This window comes from Oryza glaberrima, chromosome 3 (genome assembly GCF_000147395.1).
Source record: "Oryza glaberrima chromosome 3, OglaRS2, whole genome shotgun sequence".
NCBI lineage: Eukaryota > Viridiplantae > Streptophyta > Magnoliopsida > Poales > Poaceae > Oryza > Oryza glaberrima.
Window position 1 is genome coordinate 29,791,692 of NC_068328.1, and position 9,667 is coordinate 29,801,358.

Genomic DNA, 9,667 nt, shown 5'->3' on the forward strand with positions numbered 1-9,667 from the left:
ATGGCGATGGCACTGCTCGTGACGTCGTGCGTGGCATGCCTCGACGACAAGGACATGGGGGCCGGAGGCGGCGTGGAGGAGGCGTGGGCGGCGAGCAGGTGGCGGCCGTCGCGCGCCGATGAGGTCAGGCACCTCATGGTGCGCGAGAGCATGCATGGCGTGGTCGGAAATCTCTCGGTTTTTCTTCTTCTCTCCTCAGCAGACGGCTTGACGCCCTCCATCTCCATCCCTCCCCATATGGCGGTGTCGCTCCCCGTGGCGCCCTTCCCCCGAGCTGGCGACACCATTTCCCCGAGCCGGCGGCTCAGCCGTGGCGCCTACACTCTCCCTCTCCCTCTACTTGTGACCCCGCGCCAAGGCTGCCTAGTGAGCAGCGGTCCGCGACGGGTCGGGGAGCAGTAGTCCGTGAGCTAATCCTCTACGTCGGCGGCTCTTCTTCCACGAGCGGCGGCGATTCTTCGCCCCTCGCCTCCTCCCTCGCCATGGGGCCGCGGGAGGACTCGACCCTAGCGGGCGGCGTCAGGCGGCGGCGCCCTCCCTTCCGGCGGGAGTTGTGGCTGCGGATAGGGGCGATGCCCTTCCCTCCACTGGATCCAGCGGGAGGGGAGGTGGTAGCGGCCCGCCAGCGTCCCAACGGTGGCGGCGGCGCCATCCCCTCAGCCGGATCCAGCGAGACGGGAGCCGCTGGCGGTTCGGTGGTACCCTCCCCTTCGATCTAGCTGCATGGGAATTTTTGGATAAAAATTGTGTGTATATGCTTCAGTTTTCCCTGTCTCCGATTCTATTTGTGATGAACTTCCGACTGGGATTTTTTTTTTGAGCGGGGATTATGTGATGGAATTCCGATTGGGATTTTTTTTGTTGCCCGGGAGGGGGGGGGGCGGAAAATTAGCGACGGACAAGGTGACAATCGGAAAGTTATGAATTTTTAATTAGTTAAGATCGGTGTCGGTTTTAAATAACCGACACCATTAATTAATTATAGGACACCTGTAATACATTATAGGTACCGTTTTCTTGAAAAACCAAGCCGAATCTTATCCATCCATCCACAGCGGTGATATGAGGCTAGTTTCTAAAAAAACCGAGCCAAGCCGGCAGGGCCCACCGAGGAGATAAGGCCGAGAAGGCACTGGATTTTTCTCGCTCTCATTTTACTCTCTCTCTCTCTCTCTCTCTCTCGGTCCTCTCTCGCTCTCCTCTCTCTCAGAGCTGAGGCGGCGGGCGGCAGGTGGAGACGGTGCAGCCCATCGGCGGCGATGGCCGTGCCCTCCCCTCCGCGGCAGTGGCGTGCGGCGGCGTGTGGCAGGAGGAGCGGCAGCCGCTTGGAGACGCCCTCCCTCCGCCAGATCCGGCGGGAGGAAGGGCGGCGGCAGCCTGACAGCGCCACCATGGCCTCAGGGCAGCAGTGTCCAAGGGAGATAAGTCTCTCTCTCGGTCTCATACTCTCATCGTTCCTCTCTCTCTCTCGCGTCTCTCTCTCGCCTCTCTCTCACGAAGCGGCTCCCCATGGTGGGCGACGGCGACGGCGCCCTCCCCTCCTCCAGATCCAGTGGTTGGGGAGGCAGCGGCGTCAACGGCGGCGTCGGCGGGCTTTGGCTCCCACGGGCGACGGCGGCGGGCTCTCCACCGCCAGATCCGGTGGCCTCTCCGTCCGCCTCCCCTCGCCTGCCTCGGCCTCTCCTCCATCCGGCGAGCAGCGGTGGCCGATGGTGTCCTACTGCTTCCGCCTCCGGTGAGCACCCGTGCCGACTTGCATCCTCTTTTTTCTCTCCCTCCATCTCGTTCAACCTTAACCTTATCTTCGTTTCTAGATCTGGAAGAAGCTGATCTAGCCGATGGCGCCGTGACTACATGATTTGGTGGTTTTTATGATGTTTGATTCAATGATGTAAAAATCTGATGAACATTTGATACATGAACTTGTTGTTGATCATATGATGTGTAGTTTTCTCTTTTTTTTTTCTTTTTTTTTTTTTGATTTTGGGAACCGGCACTGAATGCCTTCTCTGTAGTAGTGGGTTTTCTTTTTGCGATTTTGTCCATGGCTAACCAAATCGGATTGGGATACGATTGACGGATGAAAATACGGACGAATCGGAGGGTGACGACCGAAAAAATACGAATATTTATATTAGTTATAGATGTTAATGAATCTAGACATATATATCTATATAGATTCATTAACATTAATATGAATGTGGGAAATGTTATAATGACTTACATTGTGAAACGGAGGAAATAAAAAAAAATCTAAACATATAATACGAGGTTGATTTATTTTGAAACGGAGGGAATAGATGACAAACGATGAGAGAAGACATGGTGTTGGAGCTAGCAGCTGGGATTCTGGGAGTGTGTCGCCGGATCTCTTTAACCATCGGCTGATGCTGATGGAATGAGGAGGCAAGGAGGCAATGGCCGCCGTCGGCTCACGTTGGCTCCGGCTTGGGCGGCAGCCAGTTCGAAGAGATCTTCCGGTCGATCATCTCCGGCTTTGGCTGATGGATCCACGGAAGAACGTGATTTGCAAGCTCGGCTCCGGCTGGCTCGTGAGGTCGAGGTGGCGGCAGCTTCGGCATCGAGGCCGAAACCGGTGCATGTAGCAGCGGCTGGAGGTGTTTCTCTTCTGGATGATGTTGGTGAGTCGTCTGGTTCCCGTTTTTCTGTTTTGCAGACCTTGCATGCCGATGATACATGGCCACATGTGTCTTCGCTGGAGAGTGCTTCGAAGCCTTGGAGCGGGCCGCTTTCATTACCAAGGAAGTCTCCCCCTCGAACGTTAGGTACGGCTATTTCTTTGGCGCTGCAAGGGAAGGTATCATTGGTTTTTCCTTCCACTGTTTCTTCTTCTTCTCCGGCGAGATTCCAATCTCCTCCGGCGAATGTTTTGATTCAAAAAGTTGCTTCGTCTTCGGTGATGTCTTCTGACTCGGGTTCTCACCCGACGGTGACTAGATTGGAATGTTTTCCAAAACTTCCGGTGATGTCAAATTTTGAATCGATCACAAACAGTCCAAAGGGCCTTGCTTTTCCAAAGCCCAACATATCATACAGGCCCACGGCTGGCTTGGTTTCTCTCTTCGCAAAAACTGGTACGATACGGCGCAAAGTTAGGGTGAATGATCAATCTGTAAGGTCGCTACCCTTCTCGTACGCCGCCGTCGCTCGTCTGCCGATGGAGAGAAACAGCCGTCAGGGTCGTCCTGCAGTGGGGGGCTATGGAAATTTTTCTGCTCGAGGGTTTCACCCTGGTTTTGGCGGCGGAAATCATCAGGGTGGAAGGGGGTCGCGGACGTGGAAGAGGTTGGTTCGATGGCCGCGGCGGCCGCCAGGATTTTTTTCAAGGTGGAAGGTGGTTTGGAAGTGCCGGTAATGGACATGGATGGAACAACGGGTTCGGTTTGAATGCAGGACCTGGTGGTGGGAATTTTGCCGGTAGTCACGTTGGCTTTAACCCTAATTTAGGGTTTCAACCCTTCGGTACCGCTAGTGGGCATGGTGCTGTTGCAGAGCAGGAGATCCTCAAACCGCTTGCTGGGTTTCCGCCGGTGGGTGCTCCTGTTGCCGCTGGTCCTGTTGCACAGGTTGGGCATGGTCCTGTGACTGGCGGTCCTGCAATACAAGGTGGAGCTTCTACTGCCTTTCCGCCCGCTGGTGGAGCTGCTGTTGTTGGCGCCTTTCCGGTGGCTGGTGGGGGTGTTGCGACTGATGCCGCTTTTCCTGTGCTTGGTGGAGCAGGGCCACCTGCAGCTGGGACTTCAGCTGGACCGTTGTTGCCTTCTAGCGGTGGTGCAATAGGAAGTGCTTCAGTACAGGCGACTGGTGGGAGTGCTGTGTCTGTTGATGCGAAAGGGCAACCCATTGGTGCTTCAGCTAAGGGGAAGGATGATGTGATTGTTTCAGCTGGAGGGAGCAATATTGGTGCTTCATCTGCTGCTGTGAAGGCTGGTAGTGGAGCTATTATTTCTTTGGCCGATGGAAAAGGTGATAGTACGGCCGGTCATGTTGCTTCTGGTACAGGAGGTAATGTGCTTTCTCTTTTGCATGGTAACTTGCATAGTTTGGAACAACAAGGGGAGGTAAACAAAGGAAAGGCAAAGGTTGAGGTCAAAGGGTCAGGCAAACCTTATTGTTATAGATGTTATACTAAAGGGCATACAATGCATGAATGTTCTTCTAGGTTTTACTGTGAGATTTGTGAAAGTGAGGATCATGTTGCTTCTCGTTGCCCAATTTTTTGGTCATCTGTTAAACCTGTTGCTCAGTTATGTGGTTATGCTGGAGATGGTTTGGGTTTCTTCCATATACCTCTTTCAGCTGGAATGAGGGTTAAGCATGAGCCTAAAGCGGCTTTGGTTAAGGTCACTAAAGGACAGATGTCTGTAAGTTCTATTATTTCTGAGTTGGAGAGGTTAATACCTGGTAGATGGAAGTGGGTGGTGCATGATAATGGTGATGGGACTTTTCGTACTATTTTTCCTTCTGCAGCTGAATTAAGTCGTATGGTCGAATGGGGCAATGTACACACTAAAGTTGGTGAGGCTGAAATGGAGATTGTGGAAAGGGGAGTTGGGAATGAGGTGAAATATGTGATGCCAAAAGTGTGGGTACAGTGCAAAGGTCTTCCTTCTGAATTGAGAGAGTATTTAATCATTTGGGCTGTTGGTTCCATCCTTGAAATTACTAAAGCTGTTGATATGATATTTACTAGAAGGTATGATATAGCTCGCTTACAAGTTTTGGTTCTTGACCCATCTCTGATTCCTGATGTGGTGGATGTGGTTATTGGTGATCACTTGTATGAGCTGTCTTTTAGAGTAGAACCTGAAAATAGGCATGAGGAGTCTGTGCCTATGGAGATGGAGAATTTGGATGATGGGGATTTGGAAAAGAAAAAAGAGGGGAACGTGAATCAGGATCTGGGGAAGGGGGCTGGTTTATTTGATTCAGGTAACAGCTCTAAGATGGGTTCTGGTGGTCAATTTAGTGAGAGGGGTGGTCCTTCTGCTCCCTCTTCTCAGCTAAATCTGATACCTGAATATGATGGCTTGACTGTTTCTGATGAAGAATTTGATGGTTTAGATGAGGAGACTATAATGGTTGACAAGGCCCAGATTCAGGAAAGTCTTGTGGCAAAGCTCTCTGCTATCCCTGAGGCAGTAATCTCTCCATCAAGGAAGAGTAAGAGAAGGGCAAGTGATAGTGATCAGCTTGTTCTTGAAAGGGCCAAAAAGTTGAAGGCTGATAAGAACTTGGGGAACCTGCAGGCTAGAGGTAATTCAGTTAATAATGTTTCTTTTACACATTTTTCAAATGATCAAATATCTGCACATCTTCATAATCTTGGTGTTATACCTTCTAGTAAAAATGTTGTTTTAGATGATGTAATTAATGATTTGAAATGTGTAGAAAATAATAGGATAAGCGAATATGCTTGTTCTTCTATTTATCAAGTTTGTACCCCTAATGTTGATACTGAGTCATTAGATGACCAGTTGGAGGATAATTTTTTACTACAACATTTATGTAGTGAAATTATGGAAGAGGTCATGGATTTTAGTGAGGACTGTGAGAAAGTCTTAAAAACACTTTAAATCCTATGGCATCTTCTCTTAACTCTAAGAAAAAGAGTAAAAGGGGGAAAATAACAAAAATAATAAAAATAGTTTCAAATGAAGGGAATCTTTTGGAATTGTGATGGGTTTAAGGACCCAAAAAAACATAAATTTATTTCTGACTTGACCAAGGAACATCAGCTTGACTTTATAGCATTGTCTGAGACGGTTATGAAAGAATTTACTCCAGCTGCACTTAAAAATCTTTGTGCTGGTAAGGAGTTTTTGTGGCATTGTAAACCTCCCAGAGGTAGATCTGGGGGTCTTCTGTTAGGCATCAATTTACTAAACGTTGATATTGGTTTAATTGATGAAGGTGATTTTTATATTAAGTTCCATTTATGTAACAAAGTTGATAAGTTCAAGTGGGCTTTAGTTTTAGTTTATAGACCGGCACAAAATGAACTTAAGGATTAGTTTCTTGCTGAATTAGTTAATTTGTGCAGTCATGAATCCCTACAATTCTCATTGGTGGTGATTTTAATATTTTACGTAGCCCTGATGAAAAAAATAATGACAGTTACGATGATAGATGGCCCTTTCTTTTTAATGCTATTATTGATGGACTGTGTCTTAGGGAGTTGCAAATGTCAGGTAGGATTTATACTTGGGCAAATAACTTAGCAAATCCAACTTATGAGAAACTTGATAGGATTTTGATGTCCACTGAGTGGGAACATAAATTTCCTTTATCCTCGGTGGTTGCTCTTAATAGAGATATTTTGGATCATACTCCACTACTTTTAAATACAAACTCCACCTCTTCAGGTAATGCACAACATAGTTTTAAATTCGAACTTGGTTGGTTATTACGTGATGGCTTTGTAGATATGGTAAAGGAGGTCTGGTCTAGTGTACATGAGGGTAATACTCCTATGGAGCGATGGCAGGCGAAGATTCGCCGATTAAGACAACATTTGAGAGGATGGGCAAAACATACAAGTGGTATGTATAAAAAAAGAAAAAAATGAGATTTTGGATAGGTTGGATTTGTTGGATAAAAAGGCTGAATCTGTTCTTCTAACTCAGGAGAAAATTGATTTTAGATGGTTTTGTAGGAATAGATTATCTACTCTTATGAGAGAAGAAGAAATTAAGTGGTATCAAAGGGCTAAAACTAAGGATATTTTGGAGGGTGATTCAAATACAAAGTATTTTTCATTTGGTTTCTAATGGCAAACATAGAAAAACCAGAATTTTTCAACTTCAAGATGGGGATCAATTGATAAATGGTGATGCAAATCTAAAATCGCATATTACCACTTATTATAAAGGCCTCTTTGGTCCTCCTGATGATTCTGATCTCCAGTTTGATGAAAATAATTTTGTGGACATCCCACAAGTATCTCAATTAGAGAATGAAGCTTTAATACAAGAATTCACTGAAAAGGAAATTAAAGAGGCTATTTTCCAAATGGAACATAATAAAGCTCCGGGTCCTGATGGATTTCTTGCTGAGTTTTATCAGGTCTTTTGGGATGTCATTAAGGATAATATGTTGGATCTTTTCAGAGATTTTCATAATGGTACTTTGCCTTTATTCTCCCTTAACTTTGGTACTATTATTCTTTTGCCTAAGTGTGCTGAGGCCATGAGAATTCAACAATATAGGCCTATCTGCTTACTTAATGTTAGTTTTAAGATCTTTACCAAAGTTGCTACGAATAGAATAATGAGTGTTGCTCAAAAGGTGATTAGCCCTACTCAAACTGCTTTTATACCTGGGAGAAATATTATGGAATGTGTTGTTATTTTGCATGAAACTATGCATGAATTACATCGCAAAAATAAAAGTGCTGTGATTTTTAAGATCGATTTTGAAAAAGCCTATGACAAGGTTAAATGGTCTTTTGTACAACAGACGCTCAGGATGAAAGGCTTCTCTCCTAAATGGATAACTTCTTTTATTCAAGGGGGACATGTTGGTATTAGAGTAAATGATCAGACCGGTAATAATTTTCAAACTTACAAAGGTCTAAGGCAAGGAGATCCTTTATCTCCAATTCTTTTTAATATAGTAACATATATGCTTACCTTATTAATTAAGAGGGATAAAGATCTGGTTCATTGAATGGGGTAGTCCCTCACCTAGTGGATGATGGTTTATCTATTTTACAGTATGCAGATGATACCATCATTTTTTTGGAACATGACTTACAACAAGCGAAGAATCTTAAATTGATTTTATCTGTGTTTGAAAAGTTGCCTGGCTTGAAAACAAATTTTCATAAGAGTGAATTATTTTGTTTTAGTCAGGCAAAGGAATATTATGATGAGTATTCTAACATCTTTGGTTGTAAGTTTGGCTCTCTCCCTGTTAAATATCTTGGTATACCAATGCATGTTAGAAAACTGAATGATAGAAATTGGAAAATGATTGAGAAAAGAATTGAGAAAAAACTTAGTAGTTGGAAAGGAAAACATTTATCTGTTGGGGGTAGACTGGTTTTGATTAACTCTGTACTTTCAAGTTTAGCTATGTTTATGATATCTTTTTTTGAGATACCGAAAGGGGTTCTTCAAAAAATTGATTATTATAGATCACTGTTCTTTTGGCAAGGGGATGACCATAAAAAAAAGTATAGACTTACTAGATGGGATATCATTTGTCAACCTAAGGATCAGGGAGGTTTAGGGGTTCATAACTTGGAAATACAAAACAAGTGTCTCTTGAATAAGTGGTTGGTTAAGTTGATTAACGAGGAAGGTGTATGGTAAAATCTATTGAAGAGAAAGTATCTCTACAATCAGTATATAACCCAAGTTAATAAGAAACAGAGTGATTCTCATTTTTGGTCAGGTCTCATGAAGGTCAAAGATACCTTCTTAGATATGGGTTCTTGGATTGTAAATAATGGGAAACAAATAAGGTTCTGGGAAGATAAATGGCTAGGAAACCTGGCTTTTAAAGACAAATATCCATCTTTATACTCTATTGTTCGAAGGAAAAGTTCTACTATTGCTAATGTTATGAGATCTGTTCCACTCAATGTTTCCTTTAGGAGATCATTAGTTGGTCAGAATCTTGCAAATTGGCATGAATTGTGTGCTTCTATTGTACATATTCAATTGAATCAATCCTCTGATAGCTTTAGATGGAATTATCATCAGAATGGAATATTTTCTGTTAGGTCGATGTATCTAACTTTAATTAATAATGGTTATATTGAGAGAAACAAGATTATTTGGAAGCTTAAGATGCCACTTAAGATTAAGATTTTTATGTGGTACTTGCTTAAAGGGGTTGTGCTAACCAAGGATAATTTGGCAAGACGAAATTGGAATGACAGTTTAAGATGTTGTTTTTATATGAAAAATGAGACTATTCAACATCTTTTTATAGAGTGTCATTATGCAAAATTTGTTTGGAGAGCAGTACAGTTCTCTCTTGGTTTATACCTTCATACTACCATATCTAATATGTTTGATAGTTGGCTCTTGGGGGTAGACAAGAAGAGTAAACTCATACTTGTAGGAGCTTCTGCCATATGTTGGGCTCTGTGGTTGACTAGGAATGATATGGTTTTTGACAAATCAACATCTATCTCATATATGCAGGTAATTTCCAGGGCAACATATTGGCTCCGATTTTGGGCACAGTTGCAAATGTGTGAAGATGATCGAGAGCTTACTAAAGGTTGCATGTGGTAGGCTTGAGACAACGGTCATGCAACTCCTTGCAAACTATGGATGGAGATTCACAAATAGACTTGAATAAATGTGCTCTCCTTATCTTAATTTGATCTTTTATTTTGTTGGGTGTGTTTAATTCATTTGAACTACACTCGTACACTCGGTGTTTGGGTGTTACTTTTGTAATAATTGGCTATAGCTCTGATAAGCAAAGGTCGGGATGTTTTATTCCATTATCTAAAAAAAAATCTGCCCAGCACGCTGAACCTGGACGAATGCATCTGCCAAGCTGCACCGTTAACGTTGCAGGTCCAGAAGTTGAGCACAGCACAGGAGTAGTAGCAGTCACTACTGTAGGGAGAAGTTACCACTCGGTTTCAACTAGGAGTAGTCGCTGCCAATGGTAGTACGAAATG

General features: G+C 44.1%; 1 pseudogene; it reads left to right on the forward strand.

Annotated features, from left to right (window-relative positions):
- LOC127766399 (uncharacterized) lies at positions 1 to 8,713 on the forward strand (annotated as a pseudogene).
- The last annotated feature ends 954 nt before the right edge of the window (positions 8,714 to 9,667 follow it).